The sequence below is a fragment of the Ursus americanus genome, chromosome 8, assembly GCF_024610735.1.
Source record: "Ursus americanus isolate L20-20 chromosome 8, mUrsAme1.1.p, whole genome shotgun sequence".
NCBI classification, from domain to species: domain Eukaryota; kingdom Metazoa; phylum Chordata; class Mammalia; order Carnivora; family Ursidae; genus Ursus; species Ursus americanus.
Window position 1 is genome coordinate 24,388,573 of NC_142134.1, and position 18,204 is coordinate 24,406,776.

General features: G+C 43.9%; 1 long non-coding RNA gene across 1 annotated transcript; it reads left to right on the forward strand.

Annotated features, from left to right (window-relative positions):
- The first annotated feature begins 6,718 nt into the window (after positions 1-6,718).
- On the forward strand, positions 6,719-12,974 carry LOC148109534 (uncharacterized). Its single transcript, XR_015725439.1, has 3 exons — positions 6,719-6,852; positions 9,577-9,702; positions 10,371-12,974. It is a non-coding gene; the product is annotated as an uncharacterized LOC148109534 (long non-coding RNA).
- Positions 12,975-18,204: the final 5,230 nt, after the last annotated feature.

Consider the following 18,204-nt stretch of genomic DNA (forward strand, 5'->3'; position numbering starts at 1 on the left):
TTATTTATGTGACAGAGAGACAGCCAGCGAGAGAGGGAACACAGCAGGGGGAGTGGGAGAGGAAGTAGCAGGCTCCCAGGAGGAGCCCGATGTGGGACTCGATCCCGGTACGCCGGGGATCACGCCCTGAGCCGAAGGCAGACGCTTTAACGACTGCGCTACCCAGGCGCCCCAAATTTACACCTTTAAAAACTTACATTAGACACAAGGAAATTCTAAAGTCAACATCTAAGCATTCCACCTTAAGAAGAAGGGGTGCCTGGCTGGCTTAGTCAGAAGAGAATGTGACTCTTGATCTCAGGGTCATGAGTTCTAGCCCCATGTGGGGTATAGAGATTACTTAAATAAATAAAACTTAAAAAAAAAAAAAAGAAGCTAAAAAAGAAGATCAAAATAAGCTGAAAGTTAAGTAGAAGGAAGGAAATTAAGGTAAGAGAAGAAATCAATGAAATAAAAATTGGACAAAAATAGAAAAATCAAGTAAAACAAAAGTTGGTTTACTTGAAGGGTCAATACAATTGATAAACCTTGAGGTAGACTGAACAAGAGAAAAGGGAAGAGAACGCAAGTTACCAGCATCAGAAATGAAAGAGAGGCTATCACTGTGGGGTAAGAGCGTTTATGACAACGTGGATGAAATTAAGAAATTCTTTAAAGATATAAATAACTGAGATATAGCAAGATATGGAGTGTAAAATTCAGAGCCTGGCTGCTGAGATGTGAGTCTGTGCTCTTTGACTCATCAGCCGTGTAAATTTGGGCAACTTCTTTAACTTCTCTGTGCCTCAGTTTCTTCTTCCATAAAATTAGGATCAAAGGGTTTTGGGAAGACTAACGAGTTATTTTGTAAAGCCCTGTGTCTGGCAGGCACTACCTGTGTTAGCTTTTATGGTTTCTTAAATCTTATATTATTTTCCCTGATTGAGACTTAGAATTGGTTCTGATGGGGGCACCTGGGTGGCACAGTGGTTAAGCGTCTGCCTTCGGCTCAGGGCATGATCCCAGCGTTATGGGATCGAGCCCCACATCAGGCTCCTCTGCTGTGAGCCTGCTTCTTCCTCTCCCACTCCCCCTGCTTGTGTTCCCTCTCTCGCTGGCTGTCTCTATCTCTGTCAAATAAATAAATAAAATCTTAAAAAAAAAAAAAAAAGAATTGGTTCTGATGGCTCAAATGAAAGGGAGGTGGAAATTTGGGGGTAGTGTTAGAGCTTTTTTGGGTCTATAAGATGAACTATGAATGAATATAGTGAGAAAGTTCGCATACACAGTTCAAAAGTTTATTGGTAGTTTGTTTAAATTCAACATAGGAAATCAATCAACTTGAAAAAAGAAGAAACAAACCCTGATGAAACATAGTCCCCTTTGCCTTGACCCTCCTGACCCCCGACATTATTCACTTCCCCACACAATTCTGAAAGAGATTTAAAAGGTTGACCTTATGGTTTGTTGGGAGAGTTATGTTTGCTCAGCAAAGTGCAGCTAAAAGTGGCTGTTGGAAACAGGAGGGCTTCCTGGGTCAGTTGCCAGATGGGAGGAAATGCAGCTTATCTTCCTCAGTTTCCAATTAAGTATGAACAGTTTCTCATCCTGGTTCTGAAACACTGGAAGTTTCTTTTCCATCCTACTTCATTCTTCCTCTGTGCCTCCAGAGTCTGAGCTGTGCCTCGCATTCTCTCAGGTCACCATTGTGCCGTGGGCCCGCCAGCCTGCTGCCATCCATCATGCTAAGAGCCCTAGCATGAGGCTTGGGGCTCTCAGCCAGCAAAGCCTGGCAGCCAATGACACCCCCGTCCCCCCTGATGGTCATGCTGGCTTCTCCTCAGGGCCTCCGACGGCTGCCTGCCGAAGCCAGAGGTAGTCTTGTCACAATGCCCTGCTCAGAAGGCTTTTATCCTTGGCTGCTTTGTTGGGACTGAGTCCCCACCAAACATTGGCTGGGTGGCAGTGCCTCAGGCAGAAAGGTGAGCCAAGAAATTATCTGCCACAAAAGAATATGAACCCAAGCTGAATTTGAACATCTGTTTCCTATGTAACGCCCTTCAGAAAGCATGGCATTGTTTGCTTTCGAAATCAGTTCCCAGCAATCCAGGAAAACAAAAAGACATCAGTGTCTGAGGTAAAGCCAGGTCTTCTCAATAAGGGCAATAGTCCTTCTCCCTGAACCTTGGGGTCCTGAGGGATCCTGAAATTGCCAACATTTTAAAGATCACGCAGACAGATGTCCTGGCAGAGTCTACGAATGCTGATCTTCATGAGAAATTTGGAGTTCCCCAATGAAGGGAGAGAAGTACGCATGTACTTTAAATCCTTGAAGAATCTGGGAAGGGACTGGCTAACTCCTTAAGGCAAAGTATAGCCATTGATCTAGAGTCCAGACCTGTTCTGGGGAACATCCTGCAGCCAGAGATTCCACAACCAGAATGACCAGGGCATGGGCTTGGCGTTCCTCAGGCCCTGGAATTTATAAGCCCTGAGCAAGTAATGTAATTTCTTGGAATTTTCAATGGTCAGATGGAAATAATAATGCTTTCTGTATGGGGATACAGTGTAGATTCAATGACCTACCACTTAGAAAGCACTTGAATAGTGTCTAGCATTGAGTAGATACTTAATATTATTAGCTATTTGTATTACTATCTTCATTAGGCTCACATTATCAGCCAATTCTCATGAAATATATTCTGTTTGGCACATTGGATTTTTTATAGAATACAGAAATATGTAATTTTTGCCTTTGAAGAGTTTATATCCTAGATTTATTTTTTTTAAAGATTTATTTATTTTAGAGAGAGCAAGAGCACATGAGTGGGAGGGGCAGAGGGAGAGGGAGAGAAACTCTCAAGTGGACTCCTCTGTGAACATGGAGCCCCACACGGGGCTCGATCTCACAACCCTGATATCATTACCTGAACCGAAATCAAGATTCGGACACTCAACTGACTGAGCCAGCAAAGCACCCCATATCCTAGGAGATTTAGAAGGATCTAACCCAAAGTGTACTTTTCACTACTTTGTCATGGGGGGAAGCAGAGCAGGAAGGGAAAGCTTTATGAAAGAATTTAGACAGTAGATTCTCAGTGAGTACAACGATCACTCTACTACTTTCCAATTGCATCCGTGCATTCACCTAAATTATTTATTCATCTATTAACTCACCAAGTTCATTAACCAGTATTTCTGAAGGCCTTTCTATGTACCAGCCATTAACCTTCAACAGGAAAAGCCTGAGGTATTGTAGTCATGGTGTGGAATGGGAATTATGGTCTGGTGGTGGGACCTGGAATAAGCCATTTTGGTCAAGCAAATCTCTAGGTTCTTGTGGGTAGATAAAGGTAGACCCCAGAGAAGTTTCCAGGAAGTAATGATTGACTACTTCCCCACACCTCACTACCAGGTTATAATGAAACCAAATCCTGTCACACATACAGACATTATTAGATAACTATTCACTAGCCAGTACACACACACAGTTCATACAACAGTTCAGGGAGCCTAAGTCCTAGGTCTCAGCCCTTTTAGGTGCTTCCTCCAGACTCCACATGAGAGCTTCTTTCAAGGTGGGCTGCTATCACGTCTTGTGGGCATCGTACAACCAGAAATCCTCAGAAATCAATGACTCAGTCATGCAACTGGTTAGCAAACAAGTCTCAGGCACATCACTGAAGATTCAGGCCTTACCAGAGTTTTGTACCTTGCTATGTAAAGACAGAGAGGACCTCTACAGTATTTTCTAGTCTCTACCTAACTCGAATGCCTTTAATTTCACCACTGAAGGCCCATTTCTAACATCAGTCATGTGTATTAAAGCATCACTAGTTTCCCAATAAAACCCCATTTCTGACACTGAGTTTACTTATTGGAAACCTGCTGGTTATTGGTTGAAGTGTGATAACACAAGGATTGACTCTGGAGCAGGGTACTTTCTGATGGGATGCTGGCTGCCTGTCCCTTTCTTGACTAGTTCCAGGGTTTTGACTTAACCTAACGAACACACATGTTTTAAAATAAATCACAGACGCTAGAACACCTGTGCACAAAAAGGACTCCAGGATGAACTCGACACCATCTGGGATCTGACCATCAGTTTCCTGGGCCAAAATTTTGACTTTGTCTTCACAGCACAAAAGGAAAGCTCAAGTTACTCAAGCTTTTGGAGCCTAGTTATAAAACCAGAGAGCCAAATTACCTGTTTACAATGAGATCGCAAACTGTTATGCAGCTTCGATACTGGTGGATAAACATATCTTCTCCCTGAACACCATTTTAAGGGGAAGTTATCGTCATGAAGTTGCTTGTGAACACTGAACTCTGTAGAAGAGCCTGGGGTTAGCTGACCTGCAACAGGTACAGACCCACCAGAAGTACCTGAGGTCATAAGCCAGGATGCTTTTCCTCCTTATCTGAGCCCAAATGGGCATTGCCAGTTGCTGACTTTTGAGGCTCCATGCTCCATCTTTCTTTTGTTCACACAAGAGGCCACAATTCAGGCCAATAGATAATTCATTATGTTTTTACTTACTACATTACCAAGATATTGTAGTTCCAGCTCCCTAGAAATATCCATCTTTTCTTTCTTTTTTTAAAGATTTATTTATTTATTTTAGAGAGAGAGAGCATGTGCATGAATGGGAGGGGCAGAGGGAGACATAGAGAGAATCTCAAGCAGACTCCGTGCTGGGCACAGAACCCATCCCGGGTTGGATCCCATGACCCTGAGATCATGCCCTGAGCCAAAATCAAGAGTCGGACACTCAACGAACTGAGCCTTCCAGGCACCGTCTATTTTTTCTTTATTGAAACATGGAGTGTAAGCAAATTTTTCCATCACACTTTGACAGGAAGATGGCTTTGAGTGTATAGGTTACACCACTTGAAATTTCAGAAGATTCATTAGGCAGTGTTCTTTTAATTACAAAGGAAAACCCAGGTCAAAATTTGTTGGTTTATGTAATTTCAAAGTTTCTGGCACAGCTGGATCGCAGGGTTCAAACAATGTCATCAACCCAGTCCTTGTATCAGTTCTGCTGCACACTGGCTTCATCTTCAAGTAGGCTCTGGCTAAGTGGTGGCCTCCAACAGGCTCCAGGCACACGTCCTTTCAGTTTTAAGTCCAGCTGAATAAAAGCTTCTCTTTTTCTCAATAGCTCACTAAAAGCTTCTACAATTAAATTGCATTGGCCTGGCTTGGGTTATGCGCCCATTGCTGAACCATGGTGTTTATGGAGACAGAGTGCCTGGATTGTCTAGATCTTGGTTACATGACTGCTCCTGAGATCTGTTTTTTGTGCCTGGACAGAGAGTGAGTGTATCATGATGATGCCGTTACCAGAAGAAGGGAGGTGAATTCCAGGTGGGCAAAACCCAACAGGTATTCACCTGATTTGTCTTCTCTCCAATTTCTAAGGGGATTATTTTCCTTTGTGCCTTGTATGTCCAAAAAGTAGGTAGAATGGAGGACATTCTGCCATCTAGGACCTCAGTCCAGCAGGGAGAATGTGCACAAATGACCACAACAAACAAATAAACAAGGTAAGCATCCTATGAACAGTAGAGAGGGCAAATGCAAGTTTAAAGGAAAGAGGATTTGCATGGTGCACTGGGTGTTATACGCAACTAATGAATCATCGAACTTTACGTAAAAAACCAGGGATGTACTGTATGGTGATTAACATAATATAATAAAGAAATATGAAAAAAAGAAAAAAAAACAAAAGATAAAGGAAGACTTCATGGAAGAGATGGCACTTAAGTCCTGAAGGATAGGTAGGATTTTGATAAATGAAGACAGAGGGACTGACACTGCCTGGGGGGTGGGGGTAGGTACTGCTCACTGGAAAGAGCATTCCGTCACATGCTTCAGATTGGGTGTAAACGATGCAGTAAAGGTCCACGTGATGTCAGGTTGAATAGCGGGTTCATGGTCGGTTTGGGTAGCTTATCCAGGAGGACACCCTTTGCAGAGGATAAAGGTGGGTGAGTTTCAGGCACTGTGAAGGTGTCCCATACCTTCTATCTCAGTGTTTCTGAAAGTGTGGTCTGGGATGCTTCTTACACATACAGATTTCTGCACTGGTCCCAGACCCGACAGAATCAGGGTCTCGGAGGGAGTAGGTCCTTAGGTTTTTTGTCTGGGACTGAGCCCAAGGGGATTGTGGGATGCCCTCCAAGACTACATTCAGCCCCGCCTACCGTTTTGACAGGAATGCCCACTTCCAGTCACATTACAGTCATAACTTCATAGCCCTTCCAGACTAAGATTCCTCTGCCCTGCCCTCTCCTGCCTTTATGGCTCTGTCTGGAGCCTGCGCCCAGGTGTGACAGCCTCGGGGCTGAGAAGAGCAAAGCTGACCGGGGATCCAGGAAGGGGGCAGGGTACAGGCCTCTCTTGACCTTAAGGAAGAAAGCGAGAGCCTTATCAGATCCACCGGACTGGCCAAGGAGTTCTTCCTGTGACTGCTCTTTATGGGTACATGGGTACAGACCAAGAAGAGAGGGTTTCAGATTTTGTTTGGAAAAACCCAGACTGCGTGACGTCTGTGAGCACTTAATCTCCAAGGGCAGTGAGTACTAACAGGCACAAAATGCCATCAGCGGCCTCTGATCCTTTGTAGTAGTGGGCGGGTTTACACTGCAGGTAAATAAACACTTCCATTTAGCACATATTGCCAATAGCTTACTTTTTTTGCTTGCCGCTGCGCTCTGCACGGCGTAGCCTGAACACTATTATTGCGAATGAAAGGCTGTTTCCTCTGCGGAAGAAAGCCTGAGCGTGCTGGGGGTCCTCTATAGCAGCTGTTCCGAGATCACGGTCCTCTGCACACCTTGGGAACTGTGTTGGCACTTTTGAGAAGGGTAAGAGTGGACTGTGCGGTTTATATTCTTTAAATGGGATAATCGGCTCTCTTAAAACTTGTAAAAGCTCCACAAGCTTTTACAGACTCAGGTAGCAGAGCTGCCCGGAGTCCCCTTCCCAAAGTCAGGATCAGGAGGCAGGCACACAGGGGCTGCTCCCTACCTGCCCCGCTCAGGGGAATCACCGAGGAGCATGCCTTTCCAGCCCTGATCTGTGCCTCCTTTGTACCCTGGTGTCCTCTGGGGCCTCGGGCTCATGCCGCACTCAGGTGCGGCTTAGGAAAGACAGTATTTGAGCCCGGGAGCTCATTCTTCAATCCGTTGGCTCCCGTCAGCCCCCCGGACACCAATTGTGTTCTTTCCCTAATTCTGCACGCTTCCTCCTCCCCGTTTCATTTTGTTCTCAATTTTCAATTCCTTTGAGAGAGAAGCGTGAGTCTAATTTCTCCTGTGTGCCTCCTAGCGTGGTGATGACTCTTTGCGCTCAGCTTCCTGGCTCTGCCGCCAGGCATGACCTTTGGAATTTCGTGGCTCCCAGCCAGAAACCCTGGTTCTTCCCAGCGTCTGTTTAAGCACTGGGCTTCCGGTGGCAATGCCCTTTGCCTTTCTAACCTTTTTGTCTTCTGGCTCCAAGTTCCAATGGGAATTTTACTGCCCGGCAGGTCAATAATGGTGCCCTGTGGCTGGAAGAAAAGCCTTCATAATGCATTCTTTTTGTGCATAGGGATGCCAAAATTTTAAAGGTTGGCAGTTGGGGAAAATTTCAAGGCTTCTTTTTACATCTTGAAAAGCCACAGCCCGTAGTCTGGCATTCAGGGCCCTCCTCCATGTGGGCTAGCTTGCCTTTGAGCCTTTCCTCCAATAACCACTCCTTTCGTTGGGCTTCTCCTTGCACTTTATCCAGTACTCTGGCCTCCTGGACTTTGCTTAAGCTCTTACCTCTGCCCGGATCACCTCCCCCCACCCCGTTTTCTATTTCTGCATGGTGCAATTCCCACCCATATGCTAGGTGTCAATGCCCATTCCAAAAAGCTTCCCTAGATCTCTCCCCATCTGATTTACTCTCCCCCCACCAATACCTGCCCTCCCAACCCACTCTTTGGAGATATAGCCAAATTGATACAGCTGTATTGAGAGAGAATTCACATACCGTTCAAATTCACCCATTTAAAATGTCTAATTCAGTGGCTTTTAGCATAGTCACAGAGTTGTACAACCATCCCACAATCAATTCCAGAATATTTTCATCATCCCGCAACCCAATTACATACTCTTTAGCCATCAATCTCCTCCTTGCCCCCAATCTTCTCCAGCCCTAAGCAACCACTAAATTACTTTCTATCTCTACAGATTTGCCTATTCACCACATTTCATATCAATGAAATCACACTATATGTGGTCTTTTGTGCCTGGCCTCTTTCACACAAAATAGTGTTTCCAAGGTTTATCCATGTTGCTACTTGTATCAGTAGTACTTCATTCCAGAGCTACGTTTTAAAAGCATTGTAACATCTCTGTAATAAGGATTCATTTTCAAAGCAATGGTGTGCAGAGGTTAATTAGCAGCAACTTTTCTATTTTAGTAATACTTAAAATAGCGAAGCATCTTCTGATCAGTGGCATCAAATTCAACAAAATGTTATATTTATGTTTCTGCTTCACCTCCTATGGCAATCAGCTTTGCAGCCAACTTATTTGTTTATGTGTCTATCTTGTCTTGTAAGTTGTTGGCTCCAGAAGGATAGCAACTGGGTCTTAATTATCTTTGTGTGCTTTAAAGGACCTCGCATAGCACTTGGCTTTTAGGAAGTGCTCAGTAAATATGAAGACTGTGTATATTCAGAGACCTGCTCGTTAATAATAACATGGCAGAGCAGGGGAAAGGTGCAAAATCTTCGTGCACGCTTGGTGAGCATGCAGCATGCTCGCGATCGCTAGGTTTTTGGTGACTGATACAGTTACTTAACTAAACATTTAGGCACCTACTGTGTGCCAGGTCTGTGTTCTAAGCAGACAGTGCTACAAAAATGATCAGGACACATTCCCTCTTCCAAGGAACTCATATTTTGGAAAGACATTTATATAAATGGTTATGCAACAAGGAGAATGGGTAAGTGTGGTATAGGGGCTACCAACATCGTGAGACAGAGAGGTGGAAGAAGCTATTTAGAAGGTGGCACCTGTCCTATGTGTATTAAGAATATAGGCTTTCAGGGCACCTGGGTGGCTCAGTCCGTTAAGCGTCTGCCTTCAGCTCGGGTCATGATCTCAGGGTCCTGGGATAGAGCCCTGCATCAGGCTCCCTGCTCAGCAGAGAGTCTGCTTCTCCCTCTCTCTCTGCTGCTCCCCTCCCCACTCCTCCTCTCTCTCTCACTCATGCTCTCTCTCTCTCAAATAAATAAATAAAAATCTTTGGGAAAAAAAAAAGAATACAGGCTTTATAGTCTGATAGTCCTGGGTCCTGCCATTTCTCTGTGACCTTGTGATCATGATATTGAATTCTCCGTGTCTCTATTTTTTTAATCTGTAAATTGAATGTAATAAAAATATGTACCTCTTACAGTTATAAGAATCAAAAAAGACAATGAATGTGAAATATCTGACATATTAATAAGTGCTCAAATAAATGACAATTATTCTGTGAATTTCAGATCATTCAGCCTTGCGGGATTTCAGAAATTATTTAGCTAACCCTCATCTGACACACTTCATTTTATGCTTTAGGCTCCGAAGCACCTAGTGGCTTACCCTCTAGCTGGAGCAGGTGGCATGGGCTTCCAGGAGGGGAGACATTGGAAGCATGAGACATGAAAATGGCCAGAAATTTTTGGCAAGATGGGCACTTCAGAGGTGAGTTTGTGGAGGCTTGTTCCTCTAGCCCCAACCCCTTGGCCCTTCTTCTTTCTCCCCAGAGACAGTCACTTTGTTTATTTTAATGGAGCCTTCATATTCATGTAGGTAAAATGTGCCCTGTATTTGGACCAGCTCTTAGCAGGAAAGTCTCAGCCCAGTCTGAAGCATAAGCTTTAATTCCTTCCTGGGCATTATTTTTTTCTCTTCTCAACTAACACGTACATTCCCTGGACTGTCAGGGGTGAGGTTGCTGCATTTCTGTTCCTCCAGTACCTAGCTGGACGGGTGAAGGAGTTCTACTTAAGTTTTTAGTTGCTTTTTTGTTGTTGTTTAATTTTCACTTTGAAATACTAACAAGTATTTTTGAATGAAAGAATGAATAGCTGTATTCTAAATGAATTATGAATAAATGCACAAACAAATGGCTACAGGGTTGGCGATCACAATTGGCTCCTCAGACAAATCACATTTATTTTCCAAGGGGGAAATCAGGTATAGAATAAAACTAAAAGAATTATACTCCTTTATTAACATTTTTTTCAGTTTTATGAATAGCATCTTCTATTACTATCAATCAACAGAGCTAGAATGATTGGGTTTTGATAGTTGGTTTCTTTTCTAATAGACATGGAAAACAATGCTTTATTTTTCTGCTAACTTGACAGACTGATAAAGCTGTTGGTCCCATGGCTACCTATCTTTGTTTATAAGAAGATGCCGAAAGATACAGAAGGCTAAGAAGTATTTTTGGAAACTGAGTCTATGCTCTCCTCTCTCTCCGGGTGGTTGAGGAAGGGGCGGGACTGCAGTTTCAGGACCTTGGTCTCTTATACCTGGGTCTGAGCACAGGAAGGCCAGGTGTACATGACCAGAATCGGGTTCTACTAAACAGAGGGCATGAGCGTTGACTCGGTTAACAGAAAATGGAACAGAATATCGAAACAAATAGTAGTTTAAAGAAGATAAAGTTCACTTCGTTCCCGCATACAACAGCTCCGGGTGAAGATGCTTCAGGACAAGAATAGCTCCACGGTGGAGGCTCCTCTCAGCTCTGTGGTCCTCTGGTTTCCAAGATAGGTGGCTGGGCTTCCAGCTGCTCTTTGGAGGGACAAGAAGGAAGCAAAAAGCTCAAACCATTTCTTTTACATTTCTCAAAGTTGACAAAAAAACTCTTTAACTAATACTTCATTGACTGGAACATAACCATGGTGACACCAGGCTCCAAATGAGGCCTGGAAAGGTCATCTTGACCCTAGGTGCTGTTGTGCCCAGATAAAAAACCACAGCGGATTACCAAGAGGGAAAGGAAGAATGAATACAGGGATAGCAAGTAGCCATCTCTGCCATAAGAGCTTGAGGTCCCAATGCCTGCCCTGAGTGTTAAGCTAGGTGTGGATGGGGGCTGGGGAGCCGGGGGCTAGTCAGCGTATCCCAGGCAAGGTCTGCCTGGTTATAGGCCTGTGTAAAGTGCTGTCCTGGGAGTTAGCAGCTCTCCTTCCCCTATAAGAATGGTTCACAAGGCTTTCCCCCACCCCCTTGAAGGCCTCCACTCTCACCCTGGGACCGCTTCCAAATTCAACAGGAGTATTTCATCCCTCTGCTTCACCCCTTGACTATTTTCCTTTGAGATTAGATTTAAAACTAGGCTCAGGCCCTTGGTAAACATGTAACCTTGGCCAAGTGATTGCACATCTCTGCACCTCATTTTCCATACCCCTAAATGTTAATAACCTATAATAATAACACATAAAAATAATAATCAGGCAATGCGTACTTGAAACAAATTGTAACTACTTTCCCAACCAAATGGGCTGTGTGAAAAGTGGAACCGCTAGTGAATGTGCACGTTCTCGGGATATTCCGAAATTCACCCATGCTCTGATCCAGTTCTGATTTTGTTAATAATGCCAGAATTTATTGAGAACATACTAGGTGACAGGCACTATTCTAAATGTTTTGTGTGTTTGAACCTCACGACAACCCTATGAACTAACCAGGACTATCCCCATTTTACAGAGAAAGGTTAAGTAAGGTGCGGAAGTCTCCAAGCTGGGAAGTAACAGAGTGGGGCTAGGGATGCAGGTAGTGTGGCTGCAGGCAGGGCCTGCGAACTCAACTGCTCATGATAAAACCTCCCTAGGAGGCTTCCTCCCACCCTGTCATCTCTGAAGATCTTAATCAAAGCTTTGTAAATTTAGCCAGGATCTGAACCTTTTGAAGGCCCCCCACCCCTCCTGCCCCGCCAACCCTAAATCTTTGTAACTTTATCTCTTACAAAATCTTTTTGGCTCAAGTTAATGATCAGCTATTCAACAAGAATTTGTGTCCAGACTCAGTCTTTCTCTTAATGAGTTCATGGTGTTATTGGAGAGATAAGACATTAAAAGACAATGAAAAGACTCTGTATGATTCAACAATTCTACTTCTGAGTTATATATCCAAAACAACGGAAAGCATGGACTTGAGCCATGTCCCATGTTCATAGCAGCATTATTGACAATAGCTGGAGAGCGGACCCACTCAAGTGTGCACTGATGGATAAGTAGATAAACAAAACGTGGTACATACATACCATGGAATATTATTCAGCCTTAAAAAGGAATGAAATTCTGACACATGCTATACAGCATGGATGAATCTTGAAGGCATTACTCTAAGAGAAACAAGCCAGACATCAAAGGAGAAATAACGTACAGTTCCACTTAGATGGGGTACCTAGAATAGTCAAATTCATAGAGACAGAATAGAATGGTGGTGGCTAAGGGTTGGGAGAAGGGAGAGTGGGGAATTAGTCTTTAATGGGCACAGAGTTTTCAGTTTGGGAAGATGGAAAATTCTGGAGATAGTCGGTGGTGATGGTTGCACAAGCATGCGAATGTATTAGTCACATAATTCCACCCTTTAAACAAGGCTGTAAGTGCTAAGAGGCTGCAGAGTGGAGCCACATGGCCCGGGCAGCTTCACCTGGTCATCTGTCGGGTCACTGATATGACCTGTGCCTATCTCCTCAGTTCTTTTTCTTGGTGGGTCTCAAAGCCTTCCCTTTTCTTGGCCCTCAGCGTAGGTCTGCGGGGCCAGGAGGCTGCGGGCAGAATAGCTTGTTACTGCAGGGTAAGTGGGAGCCCTGGACAGGGGCAGAGCGCAGGCAGTCAGGACGTAGCAGCTGAGGTTTGATGCTTGTACTGCTGTCTTAGCTATCTGAGTGGGGGTGATGAGGATGGTGGTGAAGGATAGCTGGAAGAAAGGCAGACAGGGACAAGCCCCCCCCCCCCCCCCCCCCCCCCCCCCCCCGCCATAAGAGGAAACCACCTTTAAAAGGACTTTACACCACTCTGGAAGGAGCCCTCCAGGCTTTCCCATGTGATAGATAGACAACAAAAACCTGATTGGGTACCCCCCCCACCCTGCAGCGAGGGTTAATCAGATTAAAACACCCTGCCAACAAGTTCATAAAAACTCCTAGACTTAGAAACTCTGGGACAACCCTCTGTGTCCCCTCCCTCTTCAGTAGCTTTGTACTATCACTTTATTATCGCTCAATAAACTTTGCTCTGCTGCCCACCACTCTTCATCTGGTCTGCCTCTGCTTTCGTCGAGGCAGCGGTGTGAGCAAGAACCGTGGGCACCAAAGAAGAAATCCTGCAACAATGGGGACCTGAATGAAGGGGGCAAGAAGAGATGGAGAGAAGGGTAGGGATTGGAGAAGGTTTGATACAGCTTAGATAGCATGAGGGAAAAGCACCCACAGGGGACACCCAGATTTCTGGTTTGGGTGACTGGGTGGATGGGAGCCACTCCTGAGATGTAGAATATAGGAGGGAGAATGTATTTTTTGGGAGAACAATGAGTTCTATTTTCTGTTTTGGGATATGAGGAGTTGAAGGTCCTCATATCTGAGTAGCCAGCTAGCCTAATGGAAATACTAGTTTTAATTTTATATAGCGAAGACTCAGAAGGATACACTAGGAGAGCAGATAGAGATTGAAAAAAAGAAAGAAAGAAAGAAAGAAAGAAAGAAAGAAAGAAAGAAAGAAAGAAAGAAAGAAAAAGAAGTGTTCAAAAATCTTCCAAAGAGAATATAGGACCGGATGTACAGCTTGTGTAATTTTGTGCAAGTTTGGTTTCTGATTTATGTTTATTTCCAGCCAGTAACCCACACTCAGTTTGCTTCTCTTGGTTCTTATTAGCGAAGTCACTGACCGGGATCCAGATCCGGTTTTGTGTTCTTCCTGTGTGAAATCCAAGCCATCGTTCCCAGCGCTTGCAAGGATAAAACAAAACCCCGTAGGTTTTGGTTTTTAAAACACACTCCTAATACTGTCTCACTGCTTTCTCTGTTTCTGAGCTTGACTTCCCTTCAAAAGCACTTTCATTGGGGAGATATTTCTATTACTTAATTTGCTCCATTTTTAGATTATTTATGTTGAGCTCCCATTTCATACCTACTATCACGCGGGCTGCAATTTTCAGACATTACTTCTGGGAACACCAAACTGGCCTCAGCCTGTCCAGCCTGTCCCCTCCTTCTGCCAGCCCTCCCAGACTTGTGGATCCAACCACATCCGTCAAACTCATACCTTCCTCCTTCTGCATAAGCTTGGGACTGTCTTTCTCCACCCGCTAGCCTTCTTTGAGTTTTCCTTTGAGATCTAGGGCAGAAAACACTGAAGAAAGACTTGGGACACTCAGGTTTTGGGCACTGTCCCATTGCTTATCAGTTTGTGTGACAACAAAAGCCCAGATACAATCTTGCTTTTGTGTGCTATGTTGCAGTAGACTGAGTGCTTTTATGTTCATTATCTTATTATCACCCCCTAGGCCTCAATTTCTTCATCTGTGAAATGGGGATAAACACCTAATCGTCTTGCATACTTCACACATGTGTAAAGACTATGGCTGATAAGAGACATGAGAGCCTGTGGGAAATAACCAAATCTGATTTTTAAAAAATATATATAGTATTAAACTTATAGCTCACGTTTCTGAAGCTTCTCAGCAGATACTCCTCTATTTTTTTCCCAAAGGAAACTGCCAGCTCCTATTCCAATGCTCTTTTACATGAATAACTAAGTGTCACAAAACTCCATTTATAAAACACTTACTAAAGCAGATAATAATTATGTTAAGAATCCCATTTAATTCTCAGCCTTGAAAGCTGAATACAAAATGCCCATTTTACAGGTGAGGACAGAGAGGCTCAGAGAGGTTAAAATAGCAACTTTAATTCACACAGTGACTAAGTGGCAGAGACAGGGTTGTAAACCATGTTTGACGTGACTGTGGGGCCTCTGCCCTTAACCACTACAATTGACTGACTCCCTAGCTCTCCACTTCGCAAAGCGACTTCTTCCTTCCCTCTTCCCCCTCTCCCTCCTCTATCCCTTTCCTAAAAGCATCTTTACCCTCAGGCCTTGAAAGTGTCTATTTTGGAAACCACAAGTAAATAAAAGAAATCTGGTCAGATGCTCTCCACAAGCTCGGGGCAAGTCCTGAGTGTAGGGTGGGGAGGTGGGGGCAGAGGGAGGTAAAGGGGCTAACTGGCGGAAGAAAAACACATGTGACTGCTGCACCTCCTTGGCTTCGCCTAGACAAGAGTTGACAAACCCACAGAACACGGCTCTGAGGAGAGGCTCCCCCTCTGCTTTCAGCTTCCCAGTCCCTGGATGCCTCCCTTTTGACAGTGATGTTTTCCACCCGAAATGTTGTATGGCTTGGGGGTTAGCCAGACAAGGGAGGGATTGGGGGCCCAGCCGGAAAGGGGGCTGGGGAGAGGAAGAAAATTAAGAAAAGCAAAGCAGCTGGAATTCATCTCCTGGGGATGGGCCAAGAAGGAGGCCCAGGCCCTGGGAAATCTGCTCGCCTCCTGTGAGGCACCTTTTCAGTCTGTGTGACCCAAGGACTTACACCGCTTGTGGCAGCTCCCACAGCAGGCGCAACAGATACCCCAGCAGACACAGAGACCCCCACTGGGAGAGAAGACAAGGAGCCCATTGCCAAAACTTAGATCTGTCCTTCCAAATGTCAACATTGCAAATCAGGAAAAAAAAAACATCTCTGGGTATGACTCCAGGACGGTGTGGCCAACAACTATGTGGATATTTAGTGACAAAGGACAATAAAGGTACCGAACTGGATAGAAGGAGAATTTTAAAACTTCAGAATTTCTGTAAGACCAGGCTCCAGAGGAGCCCAGCGGAGGCCAGGAGCCCATGTGTAAGGAAAGGAACCAGGAGATTAATTTAACTGAATGAATGTGGGGAAAGTAAGAGTATCCTTGAAGGAATGTCTTAAAGTCATTCCAGACTTGTACTAAATTTAGAGAAAATTAGGTCATTCCAGAATCATCCTTGGACTGTGCATGAGGTCAGGAGAAACTATTTTAGAAAATAGATCATATCATTTCACTCCCCTGCTTAAAACCATCGGGAGCTCGTATTAGAATAAAAATAAATCCCAAACTTCCTGCTGTGGGCTGCAGACTTCATGACAGACTCCTGCTGATGTTTCCCACCTCACCCCATCCAATAGGCTGTAAACTTGCTGGCCTTCTTCGGTCCTAAGAACTCCAAACTCAAGGCCTTTGCATCTGCTACTCCCTTTGGCTAGAAAAATGTTGTTCCTGGCCTCAGCTTATGATAGTGCTTCTCAAATTACAGGTCATGGCCAATTAGTGGGTGGTGAAATTAGTTTAGTGGGTCATAACCAATTTTTTAAAAGAAGAACTTAAATATAATAGAACTATTAGAGTACACCATAAAATAAGGATGGGTATTATTTTTATGAAATACGTATATGTGCATGTGTATCCTGGATTATGATCCAAAATAAAATTCTTACCAATGAGTCTCAGTCCATAAGCTTTGACAGTCACTGACTTAAGAGTTGGTGATAGATAATTTAACCTTTTTTTCCCCTAACCACTTTTGATTTACTTTCTGATTTCTCTGTAGAGACATTATTATGAATGTTTCATAGCAGTGAATTCAGCCTGGCTTCAAACGTCATTAACTAGGTTTAAAAAGTTTCATGTATCTTACTTGAAACATGGTTCTTATGTCTCATGTTGTATGGCCTTGTGGTACTCATACGAGAATGGATGCATGTGGGATCCATGCTTAAAAGTTCTGTGACAGGGGCGTCTGGGTGGCTTAGTCGGTTAAACATCTGCCTTCAGCTCAGGTCATGATCCCAGGATCATGGGATCGAGCCCTGCATCAGGCTCCCTGCTTAGCGGGAAGCCTGCTTCTCCCTCTCCCTCTGCCTGCCTCTCCCCCTGCTTGTGCTCTCTCTCTCTCTCTCTCTGTCGAATAAATAAATAAAATCTTTTAAAAAAGTTCTGTGACGGATACTGCTATTTAGCCAACCCAGCAACCTTTCCCAAACTCCTATTCACTTGTCATGTTTTACTACAGAGACTGACGAAACTAAATATTCCACTTAGTAGACTCCCCTGCCGCTAGAATGGCCATGTGACACAGATTTGGTCAAAGATATAAATGAAAGTCTGTTCAAATGTTGCTGAAAAAATGTTTACTTTTCTGAAAAAAGAAGCACTGGTTAGCATTGCCTCCATCTCTTCTTTCCTTCCTTCTCTGAATGAAGATGTGGTACCTATAACTATTTTGGATCAGCAGCTGCCATCTTTTTTTTCCCCCCTTAAGATTTATTTATTTATTTATTTATTTATTTATTTATTTATTTATTTATTTTTTAGAGAGAGAGCACGCAGAAGTGGAGGGAAGGGCAGAGGGAGAAGCAGGCTCCCCACTGAGAAGGAAGCTTGATGGGGTACTCAATTCCAGGACCCTGGGATCATGACCTGGGCTGAAGGCAGACACCCAACAGCCCAACCAACTGAGCCACCCAGGTGCCCTTGCAGCTGTCATCCTTTGATGATGAAGGAAAGTTCTAGAAAATCACAGAGATGCTGGCTCTAATTGGGAATTCTGCAAGCTCTGCTTGTGTCATATTTGCTGATGTCTCAATGGCTAAAGCCAAGGTCAGACTTAATGTGGCATTGGACTACACAAGGGTGTGGATACCAGAAAACACGATTCCTTGGAGCTGTTAATAAAACAATCTGCCACTTCCTTCCTCAAGACACTTTCATCTATTGAAAAATTGTTGTATTATACTCATTTTATCAAAACAAGACACTTGACTGTCATCTCCAAAAAATTTATCATCAATATGCAAATCTATGATGTCTAAAATGTGAATGGTACCTTTATAGATGCAGTGTGTGGTGCAATGAACAACCTGAACAACCATACTTAGTGGCCCTAATAACTCTTATTAGCCCACTTTATGTGTGAGGGTTAGTTTCAAGCTTTGTGTCTTTGGTACTTCACATCTAATACCATGCCTGACATTTTGTAAGTATACATCTTCTGTCACTTTCTCCAAATTCCATTTGCCTACCACAGGGCTGCCAGGGTTAAATTTTTAAGCAAAATAACAATAGCAACAAATATATTTTGAGTCCTTCTAATCTTCCAG